General features: G+C 39.2%; 1 protein-coding gene across 3 annotated transcripts in view; it reads left to right on the top strand.

The window, feature by feature from the left end:
* Window positions 1-25,376, top strand: part of atrnl1a (attractin-like 1a) — a 473,108-nt gene that overhangs the window by 410,217 nt on the left and 37,515 nt on the right. The gene's annotated exons all lie outside the window — the stretch shown is intronic.

Here is a 25,376-nt window from a genome sequence, read left to right as displayed (position 1 = left end):
TTTGCATGTTAGATGACAACTGAAGGGAGTTAAACTGATCAAAGAGCAGCAGACATGTTTCCTGGTGTTCAGAGGAGTGGATGGTTCAGCAGGTTAAAGGTAATAATGTGTTGAATGTGTACTTAACATGCCTTAAACTATATCAGCAGACTAACCATAGTTACGCTTTATTGCTCTGCCAAGGAGACGAAGTCATGTGACGATTGGTGTCTGTCTGTCTGTCTGTCTGTCTGTCTGTCTGTTGCAACATCACTAAAAAATGGACAGATTTGGATGAAATGACACAAGGACCACCTCATTAGATTTTGGCAGTGATGCAGCTTATAGTCTGGATCCACGGATTTGTTAAAGATTTCTGTATCATTGTGAGATAGCATCACAGCGTCACTGTAACCATGACAACAAGTGAACACTACATCAGCTGCCTGATGATGATCGCATGATTGTGATCCCACTACAAATCAACTGCTGTGGACTTATTGGGACTTATCTGTTGGAAATCATACAAGGAGCAATTGATTAAACTGTAGGGGTGTTTCTGAGTCCCATCAATTCCCGCCGATTGCTACATGTTTAGGTCATGCCATTCTGTATCTGTACATAACGTACACATGCATAACACATGCCTGTGCTCAGCGCAAGGTCATTTTTATTAAAGATTTCAACCTGTTGGAAATGATGCAAAGACTGAGAAGGCTTGGCAGAGTACTGCGGTCTCTGAATGCTTTTCTTGTTACAGATGTGACACCCACTAACATAAAGAGAAACTGTATTTTCCGCTTGTGTTTTAAACTGTACAAACTATAGCGACCACTAATGATTGGATGTTTGAATGTGCTACCAAGACCACAATCTCCCCTTAATGTTAGCACATAGCTGGATCCATGCAAGTGTGTGTTTGTCCATCAGTAACAGTTAGAATACTGTGATTATTTGATCAAAAATATGGAATACTTATGGTGTTTTTTTCTCATTGTTGGTTCATTTTGCACTGCAATGTAAAGTCCTGCACCTCTATGGAAACAGCACAAACATGGCTAGAGAAAGAAAGTATTAAAATGTGTTAAGTGCAATATGACACAGATATAATGCCAGAAATTATAAAAGAGAAACAACATAAATGGAATTTCTTCAATAAGTGATCTGACAGTAATTGAGAACCTGAACAAACATTTTTCTGAGTCCCTGCAGGTGTAAGCAATATTGTGAAATAATATTGGTTGATGCTACAGGTACGGACCCGTACCTGTAGCATCTGTACTAGAGGTACGGACCCGTTAAGGTCACTGAAGAGCTGGCGCCGGTTAACTACTATTTGCTGCACATTACAGGCAGTTTATATGAATGACTCTGACGGCGAACATTGTATAATTTAACCAAAAATACACCGTCTCCTCTCACTCTTTAGACAATGCAGTTTTTACGCTTTTAGACGCCGTGTCTAAATTGTTTGAAGTCCAGTTCCAATTAATTAGTTTACCGCGTTCAGTGGTGGAAGCGGCTGACGAACTCCATTGCAAATGTTCCCATTTAATTTCGGACGCTAATTTACTAGATAAAGTTAAGGATGTTGAATATGAAACAAACACTGGTGAATGGTGAGGAGCAGCTCTTTAATTCGGCATGAATTAAAAAAACCCACAAACTCGATTTACTGTGATATTGTGAGATTTGTTTGTGGTTATGTAACTTAGCCATTCAACAGAGTCCGCTAACATTAAAGTGACTGACGTGCAGTGTCTGTGTTGACAGACGTAGAAAATACGTCAGGGTTTTGTTTAGGTTGTTAATATGTAATAGTCTGTCGCTACTTTTGAAGGTAAAAAAATAAGTTTCGTTTGCTGGCTGTTAGTTCCGCCATTTGTTTTGTTTGCTGTTTGTGCTTTATTAGAACAGGGTCACGTGAATAAAAAGTTTTGCTATTTTTAATAGCAGTGCTGATTTCAACCCCCAAATCGCTGTCCGTGAAAAAGTCAGATAATGATATTTATAAGACATTATGCATGATAGAAAAGAGAACAGCAGATGACTGACATGACAGGCTCGGCACGCAGATTCACCTCGAATCACGGAAGCGCCTGGCCTAGCCGCGCTAGACAACCCACGGCAACGAATTTAATTCTCTGCCAGGGAGGGTCTAGCTACCCTCCATAAGGCTCGAGGCTGGATTCTCCTAAAACTGGCCGGACCAATCACCATGAAGTGTAGAGTCAGACGGCGGGCATAACGAAGTGACGACAGAGGCGTGACGATTCTGACAGAAACAACCGGCGCACAATAAACAGTTATCTTTCGACTCGGCTTTGGCCACAGCCCTTAAAGATTTGAAGCTAAAATTCAACTTGAAAGATAAACAAAGGACGGCACTGAAGTGTTTCATTGAGAAGAAAGACGTATTTGGACTTATGCCGACGGGATATGGCAAATCCTTAATATACCAGTTGGCTCCGCGGCTCCGCTGGTTGGGAAGCTAATGGGACTTCAACCACGTCAGCGTATTCGTTGCGTTGATTGGTTGTATACCTACCCAATTGCTGCAGAGGGATTTGATTGACAACCTTTTAGCCCGCCTCCCTCCCTGTCGAGCTTCCCTAGACCCTTGTGCCGTCAGAAACATGGGATCTAGCATGGCTAGGCTAGGAAGCGCCTTCATCACTCGGATTACCAAGCCGGCTCATTAATATTTATGTACGTCGGATTACCAGCCAATCACAAAGCGCGTTCATCAGCCGGCTCATTAATATTCATCTCCGTCTCATTAATATTTATGGTAAGGGAAAGTGCCGTATCCAGGCCACAGGCTACTGGTACGGGTCCGTATCTGTAGACACTACCAATAATATTAACTGCACACACAAGCTCATATTTTTAGTTTGTTTCCATACTTGTGTCCTATGTGCTGCAGTTCATCCGAGTTCAGCTGGAAGTTGCTGAATTTCTTTGATGTAATCATTGATCATGGCAGAGTCATTAATAGAATCCAGTTTTGTTTGTTTGATGATTAGTTCAAATCAAGACAGAAAGTTGTTAATCTTCTTTCAGTTTTTTATAGTTTCTGGTGCTGATAAATGGTTGTAATTTTGTCTTAGTCCCCTAAATGCTGTGTCACTATATTTTGAATGGTTTTCTTCTTTTCTGTTTTACCTCACAGGTAGGTTGGTTGGTGTTTTTCTGAATGTTGTCATTAGATTCTCGATGTCCTCGCTTGCTGCAGAGGCTTTTGAAGGAGGAATCAGCCAATAAAAACACAAGGAATATTCCTTTGTGTTATATTATATATGAATATTCAATAATTCCAGACCTGTCCTATTCCCATGGTGGATTGTTTGCATTAGTAGGGTCAAGAATCACTGGTTTTGCTAGCAGTTGACAGTCATTTATTGCATCTAGCATACATTGCTATACAATAAATCACAATAATACTCTGCAACTATTTTAGGTAGATTCTTATTCATAACTCTGTTTCATCAAAGTTGCATCTGCAGCAGTAAAACAAGTCCAAGCATCCAGCCAGAGGCATAAAAAAGCATATCTTGAGTGAAAAGAAGAGTAAGAAGTCCTGCAACAGATGGTGTTAACCTCCACAGAGCTGTGATTTCCACATCATGGAGTCAGACTGGGAGTGTATTTATTGTGCAGGTGTTACGAATCACACAGGAGAAGAAGCAGAAGAAGTGCAGAGAGACTCTCTTTTGTCAGCAAAACTGATAGAGAAAGACAGTAACAGTCCACATTGCTCTGCTGCATTTTCTCTTATGGCCACATTGGAAGCTTTCGAAGGTTTTGTGCTGAATTGCATTTCATCAGGATTCGCCCACAAGACACTCAAACATTTCTTTCTGGACAGTTAGAAAGCTGGTATGTGTTTTTTTCCCCCACAGAATAAATGACTTTTTGTTCGGGTTTCTTTAGAGGACCGAGTCAACAGAGCTTTAAAAGACCATTTTGCTGTGACTCAGTCTGTCAGTTCTCTACCTGTGATCAGACTCCATGGACAGAACAATGCTGCTGTCTGGTGAAACCTTCAGACGTCCTGAAAAGGAACCAACAAACTAGAGGTAGTTTGAGGTTGAGTCCCAGGGCCTTTAAGTGAACTTTAGCCAATGTCTAGGTGGGAAAACAGTGATGTACATTCATGAGACTGATTGACTGGTGTTCTGTTGATGGTGAGGCAATGACTGTATCTGACAGCACTAAAACTAAGTGTGCAGATAGGTCTGGCTGTGCAAAACGATCACTGACTAAAGTTTATGTTTGTGTTTTCCCTGTTTTGTCCTTCAAAAAATTTAATATCATTTGACATTTTTTTTTTCTAACATTCATCACAATCCTGGACGAACGTGCTTCACTGGATTGAACTTTTATGTAGTCGTTTTTTGAACTTGCATTGAGTTTCAGTTGGGGTATTTGATGTTCCGAAAGGGCTTATTGCCAAGTTGGTTGAAGGAATATATAAAGAATTTGACTTAAAGTGCATAACAGTTAACAGTAACATATAGACTGAAAAAGAAAAGCACTCAGAGCGCAGTACTCCACCAAGGCTGTTCATTCCCCATATGGCACTGTCAGAAATGCACCATTTTTTAATAGTTATTGATGATCAGAAATCACGACAACATACTAGAATGTGGCCATTTAATATAGATGTACGCACAAAAAAATGACTTTGCACTGAGCACATTCGTGTGTTATGCATGTGTATGTTCAGCCCGATCTCACGAGGATTCGTGAAACTGTTACGTAAATTTTTGTTTCGGTTTCGTGCGCACCAACACGATTTCGTCATGTTTTTCGTGCCGCTCACCACAAAATGCGCACCAATGTATTTTAAACGGTGGACTTTTCGTGCCACCCAGAACGTATTTCAAACGAATGTGTGTATTATATTTTTAATGTAAAACCATGGCGAATCCAACGCTATATTTTGCATGACATCGTCCCTAACCATAACCCTAACCCTAACCCTAACCATAACCTAACCATAACCTAACCATAAGCCGGTGGTACACTTACCAATTTGCATAGGAATTTAAAGAATGTCCGGCGGCCGGCGGCCGCAAACGCGATCACACAAGCAGTATACGCCGATGGACAGCTTAGATCGTCATGAATCCGCTGGTATAAACCACTTTCAGCTGTGATTACCACAGCGGGTTTCGTTGTGAGCAACACGAAAAACATTTCGTGGTGAGCGGCACGAAAAACATGACGAAATCGTGTTGGTGCGCACGAAAAAGAAACAAAAAATTTACGTAACAGTTTCACGAATCCCCGTGAGACCGTGTTGGTATGTTATGTACGAATACCATGTGCTAGACCTAAACACGTAGCAGACAGCAGGAATTGATGGGACTCAGAAACACCCCCACAAATTAATCAATTGTTCCTTGTATTATTTGGGACAGATAAGTCCCTATAAGTCCACAGCAGTCAATTTGTAGTGGGATTGCAATCATGTGATCGTCAGCAGGAAGCTGATGTAGCGTTCACTTGTTACAGTGACGCCATGCCTCTACCTCACAATGATACAGAAATCTTTAACAAACCCGTGGATCTAGACTATAAGCCACATCACTGCCAAAATCTAGTCACTTGGTCCTTGTGTCATTTCTGACCTTGCCTGAAAATTTCATCCAAATCCGTTTATCCTTTTTCGAGTAATGTTGCTAACAGACAGACAAACGTACAGCGATCATCACATAACTCCGTTCCTTGGCGGATTAAATAAATATGATCATTCTAAATTCATTCAAAATAAATTAGATCATTCTGATTGGTTTCGAGGTTTTTATAGTTTGTTGTTTGTGAACCTCGTGGACTCTACTTTACCTGCTCTGAAGCAAACAGTTCTTTGTGTTGTCTAGGAATCAAGTTAGAAAGTAAAGTCCTCCTAAAAATTACAGACATTGTCATTATATGCATCTTTATTGGTTTTACCAAAGCTTTTTCTGTGCTCCAGGTATAAGTAGTCCAATTAAGTCATGAGAATTAGACAAATTTTAATTAAAATGCACATTTTAAAAGAGGCTTTCCTTGAATGTATTCATAATATCCCAAAGCTGGTGGACCTAGATGTGTGAGGAGCGGTCAATAGTTATGTAAAAATGGGTTGTTAGACGCCTTGGTAACAAAAAATTGCCCATAAAAAGGATATTTTGAGCTCCTGTTACTCAGCTTCACCAGCATTTTGTCAGTCTGCAGCGTGCCAGTCCCTCCCAGTCTTGTTAAATTTTCCAAATGGACTAACAGCTACTCATGAGAGCGGAGCCAGACCTTTTTAAATTTTCTCCTTGTAGTCAGTGGTTGGGAGGTGTTACACCTGGCAACCACATTCTTTCTCATTTGGCCATTTCCTCAGTATACAGCCTTTTTTTCTTCCCTGGCCTCTTAATGATGAGTGTGTTCTCCTCTTTCCTGCTTGATCGATATCTCCACCCATCCTCCTCTGCACTCCATCAATACTGAATTTGGACGAAGAGGAAGAAAAAAAAACATTTTCAGGGATGATGATGGCCATTGGAGCATTGTTATGTGCGTGCACATTTACACAGCACAAGTGTGTTTATACCGTGTGCAGCCGGGTGTACACTCTGTGTGTGTATATAGGCTCCCCTATGGATGCAACTACACATCCTTGGCAGCCAGAAAACACATTAATCTTTCCAGCACTAATAGTGAAAAGGGAAGTGGAGAGGACAGAGAAAGTGGAGTGAAAGATATACTCCACCTCCCAAATTAAGAAGAGGCCAAAAAAAAAAGAAAAAAAGTTTGGCTTTCACGAGGCATTAGAGAGATGATTAATTTGTCGTCTCAGAGAGAATAGGCTGAACGGAGGAGAGACCGAGGGGTTGTGAAGGGGCCCTTCTGTCCTCCCTGGCGGTAATAGGATTGTTCGCTTGCTGACGTGCTGATTAAAATGGAAATTCGACGCAACTCTCACACGCACATCCAGCATCCAGCGGGTTTAATATGCAGGTGTGTGGAGACGAGGATGTGACCCGGTGTCCCACACCGAGGAAATGACAGGGATGAGAAATAAACAAGTGGAGCAGTGATGGAGAGAGAGACGGAGGAGGCCGAAAAGGTGAATAGATGGAGGAAAAGAGGCAGAACAGGTGAAAATAAAACTGTAAAATAAACATCAGAGAGCTGGAGGAGTTTGTTCAAGTATAAAGTACTGCAGGAGTACATTATTTTTAGTCAGCGGCGTCGGAAATGTTTGATTTTAACTACAGCTTTCATACACATGATGACTAGTGTGTGTCCTGTGTTTTTCAGCATATTGACTGTGTGATGGATGTACTCATCAAAAAGCACTGCAATACTGTAACTGTGAAGAACCAGAACAAGCAAAACCTTAAATGTGGATGTTTGTATACTGATGACATTTTTTAAAGAGATTTGAAAAGAAGAAAAATGTGAAATTTGTAAAAGAAATGTTTACTGTTTTTACCAAACACATGTTAATATTCTGTACAGTTTTGGCCTGTTTATTGCATTTAACTTAATACTTTTATTCTGTATTTTTTGTAAACAACAACAACAACAGAAAATGATTATTGATGTAGACAGAATTTACAATTTTGGCCTTTTTTAGTCAACATATAAAGTAGTACTTTTTGTGTAATTTCTACTAGATATTATCTGTATATATATAGCAACAGGTAACATTTAAGAAAATACGTTTGCCATTTTTCAATCTTTAATATATATAATTTCTAAAATAATTGGTGACTTTTTGCAGATTTTAATAAAGTAAAAAAAAATTCATACATTTACACTGTAAAAGATGCACAATTTTGATGTTTATTTATTCAGAGTTTTACTTTTTTTTGCAATTAACCGGTAGTAGTTTTTAAATCTGTGATTTTTACAAGTTCATATCTATATTTTTTCTTCTTTTTAAAGAAAATAACAATAAATTGTTCAAGAAATTCCAGTTATAAACTGTTTGTGGACATAATTTACAATTTTAACCCTATTTTTAATTCAACATGTGAATTAATCCATTTTTTTTGTTATTTTCACTAGATATTTTCATATTTTTATACAATAAAAAAAATTCTATACGTTTTTGCTGTAAAAATACACAATTTTGATGTTTGTTTATTCAAAGTTTTACTTTTTTGTTGTTTTGCAATTAACCGGTCATAGCTTTTAACAGTAAATTGTTCAAGAAATTCCAGTTAAAAACTGTTTAAAACACACATTTTTTTGCAATGTAGTGGTTGGCTTTCTACATGAATTAAAAAGTACCAGGGGGTTACTTTTACTAACCTTGTCTTCCCCCGAACGTAAGGAAAACCAGCATATAGAAGGGATGTGAAGAGGAAGAGCAGTGATCTAAAAAAGCAGTGATGAGGAACCGAAGCTGAGAGAGAGTGTGAGGTTTCAGAATCTATGGACAGATTAACACTCTAATAGATGGAAACTGTGAATAATTTGCTGTAATGGTGCATCCGGGTGCTCGTTGTGAGCGGCTGATTCAACATGACACCCGATCCGGGCCGCCGCTCTGGGAGCCTTCAAACACTGCGGAGTGATTTGCTTGACTAGCTGCGTTTCCCAGCGGAGCAGCTTAAAGCAGCGCTGTGTCTTTAAAGCAGCATCATCCCTCGTTCCTGCCTCTGATTCCAGCCCCGTCATCCTCCTCCTCCTGCCCTCCACTCCCCGGCTTGGTCTCATCTTGCAGCTTTTCTTCAGACTTTTCATCTCCAACACTGTGTTCTGCTCTGCTCATCTCGTCTTTTCTTTGATTACTCTCCTGATTTCTTTTATCTTTCACATTCATCTGTATTTCTCTGCTTGTTCTTTTCTTTTCTCACCTTTTGACTCCTCTCCTTTTTTCTCTTTTACTTTCATCTTCTTGTTCTCTTTTCTGTTTGCTTTCTTGCCTCCTTTTTCTCATCCTTCCCTTGTTTCCTCTCTACTTGCACCTCATTTTCCCTCCTTACCTTATTTACTTTCCTCATCTCCTCTCCTCTTCTTTCATTCCTTTGCTACATCCCTTTTCATCTCCTCTGCTCTACTTTTTTCCCTCCTTTACTTTCCTTTTGTCTCATTTCTTCATTTCCTTGATTGTTCTTTTGTCTCCTTGTGTCCTCGCATTCTCTCCTTTTCTCACCTCTTTGCTTCATCTCCTCTTCTTTTATCACTTGGTCTTACTGCTCCTCTTCTGCTCTTCTTTTCACTTTCATCTCTCATTTTTACGTTCACGTCTTCGCCTCCTTTCCTTCTTCCTATTCCCTTGTTTCCTCTCTACTTGCTTCCTCCCACCTTTCCTTATTTACTTTCCTCATCTCCCCTTTATTTGATTGCTTTTGTCATCCATTTTCATCTAATTTTCTCTTCATTTCTCTGCTTGTTCTTTTGTTTTCCCACCTTTTGACTCATCTCATTTTCTCTATTACTTTCATCTCCTTGTCTTCTATTTTTTTCACCCATTTGCCTCCGTTTCCCATCCTTTCCTTATTTCCTGTCAGCTAGATTCCTCTCATCTCATCTACTTTTTTCTGTCTCTTTTCTGTTTCTATCATCCCTTCTTTCCTCATTATATACTGCTTGTCCTTTAGTTTCCTTGCTTCCTTGCCCTTTCTTCTTTCTCCTTCTCACCTCCTTCCCATCATTCCTTCCTTCCTTTCCTCATCTCATCTCCTCTCTTTGATTCCTCTGCTATCATCTGTTTTCATCTTATCTCCACTTTTTTCTGTCTTCTTTCCTCATCTTCTCAGCTTGTCCTTTCTTCTCCTTGTTTCCTCATCTTTACTCATTTTCACTTATCTTCTTGTTATCTTTTCTCTCATCTCCTTCTCACCTCCTTTCCTTCTTCCCATCCTCTCCTTCTTTCCTCTCTACTCCCAACTTGTCCTTTCCTTATTTACTTTCCTTTGCTATCATCTGTTTTACCTCCTTGTTTCAACTTTTTTTCTTCCTTGACTTGTTTTACATCAACCCCTTCACTTCCTTGTCACATCCTTTTTGTCATTTCTCTGCTTGTCCTTTTATTTTCTTGTTTTCTTGCCTCGCTTCATTTTCTCTTTTACTTTCATACTTTTACACTTTCTTTTCTTTTTTCCATTCACCTTCTTGCCTCCTTTGTCCCATCTTCCCCTTGATTTCTTTCTTCTGGCTTCCTCCCACCTTCCCTCCTTTCCTTATTGACTTTCCTTATCTCCTTTTCTTTCTTTAAATCCTTTGCTGCTGTCTGTTTTCATCTCCTCGTCTCCTTCTTTCATCCTTTCCTTTCATACCATTCCTTCTTTCCCCTCTTTTCTTCTCGTGTTCATCTCTTCACCTTCTCCTCACCTTTCCTTCCTTCCATCCTTCCATTGTTTCCTCTATTCTTCAGTATCTTCTCTTTTTACTTCTCAGTATCCGAAGCACTCTGTGTGTCAGTGTGTTCATGCATTTTAGATGTGGAAGTGCGGTTGTTAGGATAATGCCAGAGGCTGTCGGAGACAACAGAACGCTGTTTACTTGTTTATCTGTAAGTGACAACAAACTGTTTACGAGACACAGCTTTTATGGGGAGAAAAGAAGAACTAAAAGGAAAAAGAGGAGGGGGAGGAGAAGGGACGTGGCGCAGCGTATCTACTGTTGGATCTGTCTGATTATAGGGATAAAGATACCACTTTGTGCCGGAAAATCTCCTCTCACTCTCAAAGCTGGAAGGGATTTTCTCTTTTCTTAGAAATACCTCAAACACATCAGCCTGCTCCCTCCGTCGTCCTCTCCTCGGGGCTACCGGCTAGATCCAAATGTAAATGGCAAACGGCGCCCTTGTTTTATTCTTTCAAAAGAAGCAGCTCCCTTTCAAATGCCACAAGGAAGGAAGGACCACAGCAGCAGTGTATGTTCACTCTGTAAAGGTTAGAGGTCGTCGTCGAAGTGCAGCGTGGCTCAGTTTTTAGATTTAACTGGGGAATTCAGTCAATCATAGGATGCTAGAGGCCCAAATTACACCGATAACTCTTGTGACAGTGACATTTTCTGTACATTGTTTTGTCCAAAACAGTGAGTCCAGTTGTTTTGTCACTCCTGAACAAGACTAAATTGCTGTTTTTGTGTTTTTGAAACCAAATCTTCAATGGAAGTTTCAACCAACATGAAAGTCCATTTTTATCCATAAAAATAGTTGTCGATTTTTTTCTTTTAATCTGGCTGCTAACAAAAGAAATAATCACACTGGCTCTCTGTATTTTTTAGCTTGGATTTCGCCTTTATTGCACCATTACGCACTTTAAAAGCTTTGGGCAGAAGTATTTTGTTTGTTCCAGGGGCCCAGTTCAAGGCCCCAAGGTTCTGAAATGATCCACAAATCAACCACCAAACATTCTTTTATTGGAAAGGAAAACCTGTTATTTTTCTTATTCCTTTCAACACTACTTCATCTTTTCTGACACTGTTGTGTTTTTATCAGTCTTTTAAACCTGATAATTGTGCAATTTGTCTGCTTTATTTTGCTGTCTTGTGAAACACTTTGGTAACTTTTGAAAAGCGACATCTTAAAGAAAACATCTTAAATCCAAATATCAGAAATACTCTCATTACATACACATGGATTTGGGTCATTTTCTTGCACTATATCTTCAAAACAGATGGATAACAATGTCCAATTTTGCCCATTAATCTGCTCTATATATAACCAGTAATAGCAAACTTTTTTTTTCTTTTTCTTTTTCTTAAAGAGTTCTGCAGATGCATTACAAATCCAAACCTGAAATCTCATCTCATTCAGAACCTTAATTCTGGACTTTGTAGAAGCAGTTACAGCTTCCAGTCTTTTCGACAGGCTCTATAAGCTTTGCACACCTGGATTTGAAGGTTTATCCCATTCTTCCTGGCAGATCCTCTCAGGCTCCGGTACATTGGAAGGGGAGCTTCAGTAAACTGCAAGTTTCAGGTCTTTCTGCAGATGTTTTGTGGGGTTTAAGTCACCTCAAGAGACATGTTTGCATTGAAAGGTGGCCAGTCATGTCCACTCTGTTACAAACTCCCTTCATGGACCTCTTTCTAATTGCCTACATTGAGCTTTCTTACCCTTCCTCCCTTCCCAGCTGAGCATCCTCATTGCATGATGCTGCCACCACCATGCTCCACTGTGGTATGAGCAAGCTGTGAGCGGTGCAATTTAACAGTGCTTGCTGTTTTCTGCCCAAAGAGTTTAATTTTTTTCTCATCAGACCACGGGACCTTTTTCTCCAAGCCCTCAGAGTCCCATTTAATGATCTTTGGTAAACTCCAAACATGCCTTTTAATTCAAGACCAGATCCTATCCTGCCATTTATGGAGTGCGGTTGAGATGTCTGTCTCTTCTTTTCTAATTCCTACATCTATGCAAATGACTTCATAACTATTTGGTTTTTGGTCATCTCTGTGATGAAGAAACATCTTCCTTGGTTTTTCTTGAGTGTCTTGCATCAAATTCCATCTTTTTCGCAAATACTCTAGTTGGTACATTCATAAAATGATTTTTAAACATTTATATCTATGGTTGGCTTTGGGACTTTACACAGGTGCCACTTCAGATTGTCAGTGGAGGAGTCAAATTAAGTCATGAATCAAGGATAATTAAAAGCAAACAGGGTTTTGAGCACAATTTGGAGAGATCTGTCACAGTTTTGTTTTTTTTTCAAAAAAGCCGGAAAGCATTTTTTAGTAGTTACAATTTAATCTTAGCAACACAATAAAGTGTACAAATGTGCAACAATAGGCATCAAGGCGTTAAAGTTGTAGTTCTGCAGTACTAGTACTTTTAGCAATATGAGCTTTGTGACACGTTACTCACTAAAGAATAAACTGCTCCTGTTTGTCTTCTACAGTAATATAACTGGCAGAAGACACTAGTCTGTGTGATCATCATGTGAGAAAACACTTGCAAACTGGCATATGAATGTTTATCCACAGCCCAGAGGTCAAAGTAGCAGGTTTTTCTTCCCGACTGTCGCTGATTTGACTCCCTGAAGCAGCTGTCAGCATCAGAAAAGCAAAACTGACTGACAGCAGTGACTCTCTGTGAGACCTTTTCCACTGGATAATCAGCCGGATGATGAGCTACTTAGAGCCTCAGACAGACAGTGTGTTGGAACTCTTGACAGGACGACTCTGAGCGTTGCATAATGCTCTGATTCCGCTGCTCGGCTCAGGATTCAAATTATGTCAGCTTTAACTGTAACCTGTCAAAATATGTCAAATTAAAAAGATAGAAATGAAACATGCGGGAAACATATCTGAGTTTGCAGACAGACGAGTTGTCCTTCCATCACTGGAGAACATTGAAAGCCGAGCACAAATAGTAGCGAACACAGTTTATCATCGGAAAGCAGCCTTTTGCTTCCTCAGAGGGTCTCCAGTTAAAGCAACAGGCATGGAACTAATCTCAAACGGATTTGTTGGAAAATCTGACTAGAATTGGAAGATGAAAAAGAAGAAGATGAAGCGGGAAATGACAAAGATGATGATAACGATGAAAAAGAAGTAAAAGAACATAATGAAGTAGTAGAAGAAGTACAACAAGATAATGATGAAAAATCGATAAGAAAGAAGATAATGACAAAGAAGAAAATGCTAGAGGATAATGAAGTGCAAGAAGGAGAAGGAGAACATATTAACCAAAAAGAAGAAAACGATGACGAAGAAGAAGATCAAGATAATGACGAAGAAGAAAATAATGAAGTGGAAGAAGTAGAAGAAGATAATGAAGAAAAATAAGAAGAAACTACACAAATGGAAGTGGAAGAAGATAATGAAGAAGTAGAAGAAAATAAGAATGAAGAAGTAGAATATAATGAATTAAAAGAAGATAAGATGAAGAAGTAGAAGATGATGAAGAAGAAGAAGAAGCAGAAGAAGATAATGAAGTAGAAGAAAATAATGAAGAAGCAGAAGAAGATAATGAAGAAGTAATAGAAAAAGAAGATATCGACAAAGAAGATGACAATGATGAAGAAGAAGATATTGGCAATGAAGAAGTAGAAGAAGATAATGAAGTAGAGGAAGAAGTAATCGAAAAAGAGGATCATGATAATAAGATGATAATGATGAAAAAGGACATGATATTGACAATTAAGAAGTAGAAGAAGACAATGAAGTAGAATTAGGAGGTAATAAAGAAAATGATGATAAAGATGGCAAAAAAGAAGATAATGATGAAGAGCAGATGATGAAGTAGAAGAAGAAGAAAATGATGAAGAGGATAATGAAGAAGTAATGGTAGAAGAAGAAGAGGAAGAAGATATATTGGCATTACACAGTGTACAATTCACAAAATGAGACATTTTTAAAGTACAGTAGGAGATGTGCAAATATATGAAATATGAAAATCTATAAGAACTGTCAGGCTCTGTCCAAAATACTGCGGCTAGCAATTAAAATAGCCCCAAACATCCATAGATAGACAGAGAACACTGTCGGTAGTTGTAACAAGATGCTGCACTAATTAATGAGCAGTGAACACAATATATTTGTACTCTGAGTTAACTCATGTTTCCTACAAACTCTGTGGACCTCTCTGGCAGAAAGATGATAAATCCTGATGTGGCCCTGTTTTGTAAATGCACACACATAGTGATACTTCCATCTAAAGCTGAATATCACATCAAACTCACACCCTGACACACAATCTGTCTGGTTCCCCGATCGGCATCCTTTTCTTTTTGGTCCAGCCGACTCCCTGGAGAGAGCAGCGACACATACAGACAGGCAGAGTGAGGAGGAAATGGAAAACGGGGGTTTGGATGGAGAGAGGATTGGACACGACAATTTTCTGCCCCATGGGGGTGGACATGCATGGGCGGCCTAATCGGCTAAGGAGGACGCGACAGGGGGCACTCTCCACACCTCGGGGGTCATAGAGCGAGGCTTTGTGGATCGGTGTGTCGGCTGCTCTGAGATGTGTCGGACAGGGAGGCCAGGCCGGGGTTACGGAGTGTTCAAAGCCCCCCTCAATCCAGCACTGAGCCCTTTGTGTCGATTTAAAGCCACTTAAAATGCCACCGGGGAGGATGAGGGAGGAAGAGGGGGAGTCGGGAAAGAGGGGAGAAGTGATGATTCATGACCTCATATAACCTTCAGATGTTTGTGGGGTTTTTCCCTCAAAATTAAATCCCTCAACAGCAGGTATTTCTCAATCTGGATTATTTTCTATGCAAATCAAGTAACCAGAAATGCTCTTCCTTCACTTGCTTTATCAAGAATACCCAGAAAGCATTTTGTGCAAACTAGTGATGACTGCAGAGATTTTGAATAAGGCTTACAGTTGTTCTAATTTTCATCCTAAGGCAAGAAAAAATATGTGAACCTTTTGGAATTTTATGGTTTTCTGCAATAATATGTCATAAAATGTGGTCTGATCTTCATCTAAGTCAAATGTATTGACAAATATAAGGTTCCTAATATAATAACACAAAAAAATTCTGATCTTTCATGTCTTTATTGAACACACTTATTCGACATTCAACGTGGTAGTAGAAAAACTAAATGAACCCTTGGAATTAATAACTGGCTGACCCTCTTTGGCAGCAATAGCCTCAACCAAGCACTTCCTGTAGAGGTGGATCAGACCTGCACGTCGTTCAGAAGGAATTTAAGCCTATTCTTCATTGCAGAACTGCTTTAACTCTGTCAGATTCTTTGGACATCTCATGTCTCTTCAAGCCAGTCCACAGCATCTCTATTGGGTTGAGGTCTGGGCTCTGACTGGGCCTCTCCAAAAGATGGATTTTATTTTTATGTAGCCATTCTGTTGTGGGCTTGCTTCGGTGTTTTGGGTCATTGTCCCATTGCATCACCCAACTCATACAGAGTTTCAACTGACGTACAGACATCCTTATATTATCCTGAAGAATTTTTTGATACACTTGGAAATTCATGTTCCCCTCAATGATTGCAAGCTGATGCAGCAAAGTAGGCCTGAATCATGATGTTTCCACCACCATGCTTTGTGGTTGGGAAGACGTTTTCATGATGATATGCAGTGCCCGTTTTACACCAGATGTAGTGCTGCGTTATTTGTAAAATCTGGTTTTCAAAAATAGTTTCCATTTTGCAAATCTTTAAACAAGACATTTCGAATAAAGAGATTTTGATGAAATATCACTATTTTCAGCTTAGAATTAAATATTATTCCTTCATGATTGACAGGAAAAATGTGGCAGAAGCAAAAAATGCCCAGAGTTCTAGACAGTTTCATGTTTAAATATGTATTAGAGGTTGGATAACTGGTCTATCTTTTGACAGCATCTCACTGTAAATTTGATTTTTCTCTCTTACACAGTCTGTTAGATGTTTGATAAAAGACAATTTTGTCATATTACAGAGTTGATGTCAGCAAACAGTCTTAAAGAGTTTCCGAGTTTCTAACCTCCTTTGTTTTCAAATACTAACTGGAGTCACATGCAAAGACAAAAATCCATATAGAGAGAGTGAGTCCCAATAAATCGAATGTTTAAATTGTCTTTCAGGGTGAGACATTTTGCCCTGAACATAAAAATTTTCTCCTTTTTTTTTAACATAAATAAATGAGCAAGCTTACTTTTGAAAAGCAATTGTATGACAGACATTGTTTTCCAGGATTCTCAGCCAACATTGGTGATTGTATCTCAAGCTAATCTTTATGTGCGATTTTATTGCTTGCAAATGGAGAGCGTTAAACCCAAGTAGATCCGATAAGCGATTCAAGATAAAGGAATCAGATTTACATTCAAAGCCGGTTTCAGATTCGATAAAATTCTGTCAGCCTACATATCGCTGCCTCTTTACACGTGTCGGCTTTTGCTTTGAAGAGAGAAGTATTAGAAGTGTAACATCCAGACAATCGGCGTAGCAAAGATCCTGCTGCTCACTCAGATTGTGCCTGAGGCTTTTGATGATATGAACAAAGATAAGATGTTTTTTTATTCAGAGATGGACCTGATAGTTGAGTACTAATGCTGGTATTTTTCTCCTCTTGTTAGAAAGCATTTGGGTAAAGCCTTAGTTGACTTCTAGGTGAATGTACTGTTGGTATAGATGCACATCAACTCACTGGCTTCTCTTTTAGGTACACCTTGCTAGTAAAAGGTTGAACCCCCTTGTGCCTTCAGCACTGCCTTTTCTTTGTGGCAAACTTTCAACAAAGAAACATTCCTCAGACATTTTGGTCCATATTGACATGATAGCTTCATGCAGTTGCTGCAGATTTTCTCCCATTCCACCACATCCAAAAGGTTCTTTGGGATGTTGTGGTTCCCAAAGGATGTTGTGACTGAGATCTGGTGTGGAGACCATTGGAGTACAGTGAACTCGTTGTCATGTTCAAGAAACCAGTTTGAGATGATTTGAGCTGTGTGACATGGAGCATTATCCTGTTGGAAGTGGCCATGAGAAGATGGTCCACTGTGGTCATAAAAGGATGGACATGATTGGCAACAATACTCAGGTAGGCTGTGGCATTTAAACCATGCTCAATTGGTATTAAGTGGTCCAAAGTGTTCCAGGAAAATACCCCCCACACCATTACACCACCAGCAGCCTGAACCGTTGATACAAGACAGGATGGATCCATGCTTTTATTGTTGTTTTTGTCTAATTTGTTTGGTCATTTTCCATCTGTTTTGTTTTTTGTCTCATTTTTTGTCATTTTCAATCTCTGATATACTTTCTCATTTTTCTCCCGTTTCCAATTTCTTTGTTGTTGTCAATTTTTTGTCATTTTCAATCTTTTTATTGTTTTTTGTCTATTTTTTCGTCTGAGATCTTTGTGTTGTTTTTGTCATTTGTCATTTTCAATCTCTTTTTGTTGTTTTTGGTAAAATTCCTGTGTCATCTTCAGTCTGTTTGTGTTGGGGGGGGGGGGGATTTATGGATTCATGCTTTCATATTTCATGCTCTTTATGCCAAATCCTGACCATCTGAATGTTGCAGCTGTAATGGAGACTCATCAGACCAATGACATTTTTCCAGTCTTTTATTCTCCAATTTAGGTCAGCCTTTGTGAATTGCAGCCTCAGTTTCCTGTTCATAGCTGATAGGAGTGGCACCTGGTGTGGTCTTCTGCTGCTTTAGCCCATCTTCTTCAAGGTTGTTGTGCATTCATAGATGGTTTTCTGAGTTCCTTGGTTGTAACCAGTGGTTACTTGAGTTACTGTTGCTTTTCTATCATCTCCAACAGATCTGCCCATTCTCCTCTGACCTCTCACATCAACAAGGCACTTTGTTCCACACAGCTCACTGGATATTTTCTCTTTTTCGGACCATTCTCTGTAAACTTGAAAGATGATTGTGTGTGAAAGTCCCAGTAGATCAGCAGCTTCTGAAATACTCAGACCAGCCTGTCTGGCATCAACAACCATGCCACATTCAAAGTCAATTAAATCCCCTTTCTTCCCCATTCTGATGCTCACTTTGAACTTCAGCAAGTTGTCTTGACCACGTCTAACATGCCTAAATGTAGTGAGTTGAAGCCATGTGATTGGCTGATTCGCTATTTGTGCCAACAAGCAGTTGAACAGGTGTGCCTAATAAAGTGGCCGGAGAGTGTGTGTTTGCTAACCTTGCCAGCAAGTTGATTTCTCGCGATATTTGTGAGTTCACAAATCTCTCAAGAAACCATCTTGCACCGCTCCCGCATTCACTGTTCGTACAGAGCCAAGTTGGCACGGGCCAATCACGCAGCAGTATTCGTGTGTGGGGCGGGATATCCGGGTGTGAAGACGACACCAAGCGCCAGCAGATCAAAACAAACACGGCAACGGAGGACAACGATCGTGTAGATGCTGCTATTAAGTCAGTTTTAGCCGAATCTCGTATCGCTTCTTTGAAGGAAGAACAACGAGAGGCGCTTTGCGCATTTCTAGATGGTAAAGATGTTTGTGCTTTTTTACCTACGGGTTTTGGTAAGAGTTTAATCTACCAATTGGCTCCGCTCGTTGTGAAGATCCCAAGATTGGCTAAAAACAAACCTGTCAGAGGCGGGACATACTGTTGCATTGTCCAATCCGTGCCTCCTTCCTCCGAACGGATTTACATGGAGCGGTCCCAGATTGATATTGTGGAGTACTATCAAGTACTACACAATTATTCATCTGGCTATTGCCAGGTTATGTGTTTGCTATTTAACCTGAAATTTAGTTTAAACTTTCATGTTTGGTTCAGCTCTAACCTTGATACCGAGACGTCTTCCAACCTGTGAATCACTGAATGGGTGCTCACTGCGACGTAGACGAAGGCTGTAGGAACTTATCCAGTGTTTTGTTCGGCAGCGTCTTGATAATGTCAGTTTGAGAGAATGTTCTCTGCAGACAAGAAAAGTGAAATGAGACGGGCAGGAGTGCAGAGACGAAGTGACAGAGCGAGGAGATAGAGGGAGAGTGATGGAGGCAATGGGGAGAATGGAGAGGCTCGACAGGGAAGATTGTAAAGGACGACGAGAGGAAAGTGGAACTGCGAAAGTGATGTGGAGCTGAGAAGAGACAAACTGTCATTATGCATTTCTCTGTGTGTGTTTACCCTCCGACCTGCAGCCACTTTATTAAATTATACTGTCTGGTAATTGGTGTTGGAGTTGTTACCTCGCTGCCGGCTGCACGTTCAGCCGTTAAACATCCTTTTTCTCCAAGTAGCGTCTCACATCAACCCCAGACTCTTTGGATGATTGATGGTTCCTGCTGCATTTTTAATATTCCTCATTTCTGGATTTATAGTGTAGTGGCTGTGAAAGAATACCAAACAAAATTATGTGATTTGGGGGATCTTTTAAATAAACCTGACACAAACCCCGACCTTCTGCAGGATAGATCAGTCAAAGTCAGCTTTATTATGTATGTACAGGACATGGATAGTATTGAAATGCTGTTTCTGTCAGACCCCAGCGCAAACATGCAAGGTAAAATAGAAAAACAAAAAAGACAAAGACACTAAGAAAGAAGAGACTAAGAAACAAGCAATACAGAGCAATGAATAGTGTAATAATGTAGAAAAATACTGGCTGGCTGGTGAACAAGCAGATAGATTTAAGGGTCATTCCAGAATTGTAGGGCATTTGGGCTTCACATTTTTTTTTGAAAAATCAACTTTCTCGTTTACAATTTTCTGCTCCATATTCATCAATAATAGGTAATAAACTATCAAAGGCTTGAATGGCTCAGCTTATACATCAATGGTACCATTTTTATTCCATGTTTTATGTTTTAACAAATATCTAGCTTCTAGGAAAGCGAGATATTTAGCTAGCTGTTACTGCTGACCAAGAGGACAAACTGACTGATGGAAAACAATCAAAAGAATGAGTCTGATCCTGATAATATGAGGTAGAGTGAGACATTCAGTCAAGGCTAACAATGTTATGAAATTGTGAAAAAATAGAAAAGAGGACATAGCTTTGCTCTACCCATTCTTTAGAAAAACTGTTTGATGACGTTAATTCCAGTGTTTCATGTGATTCACTGTTTTCTTCTTCTTCCAGCTAAAAAGGTAACAGGGTTGTTGTGGGACACACGTTTCATGTAAAATGAGTATTTGAAATTATTTAAAATATTATGTTGATTAAAAAAAATGTTGGGCTGCACAGTGGAGTTGTGATTAGGACTTTCGCCTTGCAGCTAGAAGATCCCGGTTCAAGTCCCGGCCTGAGCCCGGGATCTTTCTGCATGAAGTTTGCATGTTCTCCCTGTGCATGCGTGGGTTTTCTTCGGGCACTCCGGCTTCCTCCCACAGTCCAAAAATATGCTGAGGTTAATTGAGTACTCTAAATTGTCCGTAGGTGTGAATGTGAGTGTGATTGTTTGTCTGTATATGTAGTCCTGTGACAGACTGGTGACCTGTCCAGGGTGTCCCCTGCCTTCGCCCGAGTCAGCTGAGATAGACTCCAGCACCCCCCATGACCCTAATGAGGATAAAGTGGTGTATAGAGAATGGATGGATGGATGGATAGATGGATGGATTAAAAAAAATGTCCCCACAGTTACAAGAAACATCAATTAAAAAGTAATAACAAAAAAGTTGGTTTAAATTTCATTTTAAATGTTTTATTTGAGATTCAGTTTGGTCTTGAGGGGGTGGGACAAGAGAAAAATGTCATTTTAGGGGGAACTCCAGACTTATTTGGTATTTTAAGAAATATTTTCAAGCATTCTTTTGTCTTAGGTTTTTTTTTTTTTTAGACTTGGTCTCAGGACAAGTACATTTACACATCTGTACGTTTTAATGTTTTCTACATGGATTATCTGAAATTTGATGAATGGGACGTAAAATGTCCTCCAATTCTGGGAGGACCCATTTACAGTAGTACAGTATATTTACAGAAAGAAAAAGCAGTGCAATATGTTGTCATAAAACAGGATTGTTTTCCTACGTAAGATGAGTAGTAGATGGATTGGCTGTGAAATGGGAAAATGAAAGGATCTCGATTTGTGATTTAATTCCGTTTATTTATTTATTTATTGTTTGGTTTTCAACACTAATTCACAGCCTCAAAGCTATTCACATATTAGGTGGATACTTTGCAATACTAAAGCATAATATGAAGAGCAAACTCTATGGTGACAATTGAATGAATAAAAACTTGCAGTACCAGGTTCAGGGAGGGCGGGAGTCTGCCTCGACCAGCTAGGGTGAGGGTAAACAGGAAAGAGAGCCGAATAGGAGATAGAAAACAGGCCCATAATGCATAAAAGAGCAAGAAACGCTAATAACAACTGCAGATCACAAATATATGTAAGAGATGCCTGCATAGAGGATAAAATATAAACTACAGATGAGAGAAGATGCAAATGATGAGATTCCGTTGTGGTATTTAAATGTATGAAGAGGGAATTAAGAGAGGAGAGCAGAGGAGTGCATTATGGGAAGTCCCCCAGCAGTCCTGGTTTATAGAAGCATAACTAAGAGATGTCCAAACTGTACGCTTTACCAAAAAGGAAAGTTTCTGCCTCCTGAACCCAAACTGGGAGCTGATTTTACAGCAGAGGAGACTGGAAACCAGAAATAATCCTGCAGTCAGAGGAGCTCTACTGGGACAAAATGGTCTGCAAGAAGTTTGGCCGTTAGGGGTTTTTATATGAGGAGAAAGATTTTAATTACACATACTGTAGTGTTTTGGATCAGTTGGAGTTTAGTTCTTAGAGATATCTGGACAGTTTAGAAGTAACAAATATGAGTTTTCAGAGACATCACAAAGCATTGAAACTACAATTCAAAAATTTCAACCTCACTGACCTCAGAACTTTTCTTTTAAACAAAACAAAGACCTGAATGAACCGTCTAACCCAGTCCTGTTTCTGTTATCTGCTTCTTGACTCCACTTCTGTTCTGAACTTCACATTTTCTATTTCTGTATCTTTGCTGATCTCTAACCTTCATTTTCTTGTCTTTTTTTATCTGTATTTGTGGCTTTTTGTCAAATGCAAAAACAACAATTATTAGCAAGAAGAAATAATTTTATAGTCACCCTGCTGCTCAGAGCTCTTAAAAACTTTATTTAAATGATAGATAGATAGATAGATAGATAGATAGATAGATAGATAGATAGATAGATATAATACAAAACATAAGTAGTCAAATATGTTGTAAAAATATAAACATAGGCAGAAATACTGTAAGCATAAATGTAAAATGTGCATTTGTGAATGTAAGTATACAATGTAATAAACAGTGTGTTATTGCACAGAGGTAATAAATAGCAGAATGTGCTCATTCCCTAATTGCAAAGATCTTTTCCCCCTTAATTTTGACGAATTAAACTATTTTATTGTAAGATTTTTGTAAAATATTTCATCACTAAATTTTTACATGCATCTGTGAAAAATATCTCCAGTTTGCATCATGCAAACTTCCTCAAAATATGCAAAAGAAAAAAAAACTCTTCTTAAAGAAGTAGATCTTATGTTGTCAGGTTTTACCACTAAAGAAATTTATCGTGAAACTCTGAAAAACAAAGCACTGTCTCAATTTTTTTGATGGATTTTAGATGGATAGGATTAAAAAGCAGCACAAAAATGCTATTTCAAGTATTTTAAATTACTGTAACTCCACACACAGTGACATACTTGCTCCTCCTTGTTGCAGAGGATGTTTTTTTTTTCTTTTCTTTGAAAGCCTTCTTGATAAAATCATCTCCTGTAGCTGAATTTCATGAGGCAATAACCTGTCACCTCAGCCTCATTCTCCCGGTGCAGAGACCCATCACAGAGGCCAGTCACCCGGAAAGAAAACTGTGATATTGAAAGGTGGTAATGGTTGAAATGTTCGAGGAAAACGCTGAGGAGGTTTTAGCAGGATGGCTTGTTTTAATGCGTCCAAGATGAAGTTCTCATTACCTGCTTCTTAACAAACAGACAAATGGCGATAAAACCCGAAAGTTACAATCTAAAAGCTTTAATAAGTGGCCTTTTTCTCTCTTTTATACTTTCACTCATCTGAAATTAGCACATTTTGAAGATATTCTGATATCTTCATAGACTTTTTTGCTCTCTAACAGCAGCCGCCGCTCGTTTAAAACAACAGCTCTTGCCTTATTTTATTCCTCTCAAGACTAGATTGTATTTTCTTGCGGCGCTTGCTGTCCACCGGTTGCTTACTTGCTTATTTGGAAGATTGGATTAGGAATTTGCAATTTACCACGTCTGTGATTTTCGCTGTGCCGTGGCCAGAATAGAAATTTGGACGAAAGCTGTGAGAGAAGAAAAAAAAAACAAAACAGCTTCACAGCAAAAAATGGCAGAAAAAAACATTCCGAGGCAGATAAAGTTTAAGCTCTGTTTCCTCCGCCTTCGGTCCCCTCCACCTATAAACGCTGCTTCATTGACCGCTTTGTTCGTCCAGAGGCAAAAAACGAGACGACCGTTGCAGCAGCGGTTTGTTTGAAGCGAGTACAAGAGACAAGGAGAGGAGATGAGGGTGAAAGCAGAAAAGGAAGCCGAGAGGAGATGAAAGCAGCAGAGGGGTGAGAGTGACACTTTGTTGGATGACCTCGCTTTCTGCTGCAAACGTCTTCGACTTTTCTCTGTTGTTATTTTTGACAAATGAAAGACGGAAGACAAACAGACAGAAGAAATGGACTCGAAAGGAAAGTGCAGCATAAAGTGACCTTGTCTGAATTTTTCTTTTTCTGTTTGTTTTATGGAAGGAGGAGAAAATAAAACCCTGTTTGTTTTCTAGTCGGCACATGACGTGACGAGTTACTTTCTTTTTTCTTCACCACTGAAGTACGTTGACGCACACGGATCAAAAGGATAAAGAAAGAGAGTCATTCTTTACTTCACCATATGCTGCGACTCTCCAGTGATTCTGAGATCTCCAGGTTAACACGTTTGTTATCAGAGACGTTTGAACAAATTAACAGTGGAAGTGGAAGCAACAAGAAGCTCTGACATTTAATCCCCTTTCAGATCAACTGAAGAGTAGAAGCTCGCGCATAAAGAAAGTCTTTATTTGTCTACCTGTGAAATTTACTAATTCTTACCAGCAAGCAAAATGTTCTTTTCCTTTTATTCAGACGGAAAAACTGTTTGTACAGTTACAATCTGTGCAGGTTTTCAGGTTTGTTGTCAGAAAATGTTTGTGATTGTGTAGAAGAGTGGATCTTCACAGAAAAGCTACATAATGACATTTTTTGACTGTTTAGGATCTTTCTGCACTCAGAGAAGCCTCTGGGCTCCACACACTTCCTGCAATGTGGCAGCTCAGATATTTATGAACTTTAAAAACAGTGAAATCATTTTAATGTCAGGTTTAACCAGTTTGAAATCAACTGATTTTAACAAAAGTTAAACTCCTCCAACTGCTTATCTTACAACAAATTAAAAAAAACTTGGAATCTGCATATACAACATTTCCTCACTACCTGCATTTCTTACTAAGCAAAGGGTAACAAATAGTGACTTTAGGTACTACAGATATTTTACAATTAGACTTAAACTCAAAAGTTTGGAGTCAATTAGAGTCAATCCTTATTTTTGAAAAAAAGAGCATTTTTTTCAATGAAGAAAACATTAAATGAATTATAAACCCAGTCTAGACATTGGTAATGTGGTAAATGACTACTCTAACTGCAAACGGCTGATTTTTAATGGAATATCTCCATAGGGGTACAGAGGAACATTTCCAGCAACCATCACTCCTGTGTTCTAATGCTACATTGTGTTAGCTAATGGTGCTGAAAGACTCATTGATGATTAGAAAACCCTTGTGCAGTTGTGTTAGCACATGAATGAAAGTGTGAGTTTTCATGGAAAACATGAAATTGTCTGGATGACCCCAAATTTTTGAACGTTAGTGTACATTTTAAGCCTGTCCGCTGTCTGCTCTGTGTAAACACTGCCTACAGTTCAGCTGAGCAATCCCTGAATTTTTGTGACATGACTTAGGCTACGTTCACACTGCAGGGCTTAATGCTCAGTTCC

Source organism: Acanthochromis polyacanthus, chromosome 15 (genome assembly GCF_021347895.1).
Source record: "Acanthochromis polyacanthus isolate Apoly-LR-REF ecotype Palm Island chromosome 15, KAUST_Apoly_ChrSc, whole genome shotgun sequence".
In the NCBI taxonomy this organism is placed as follows: domain Eukaryota; kingdom Metazoa; phylum Chordata; class Actinopteri; family Pomacentridae; genus Acanthochromis; species Acanthochromis polyacanthus.
This window is presented reverse-complemented; position numbering and strand designations above follow the sequence as displayed.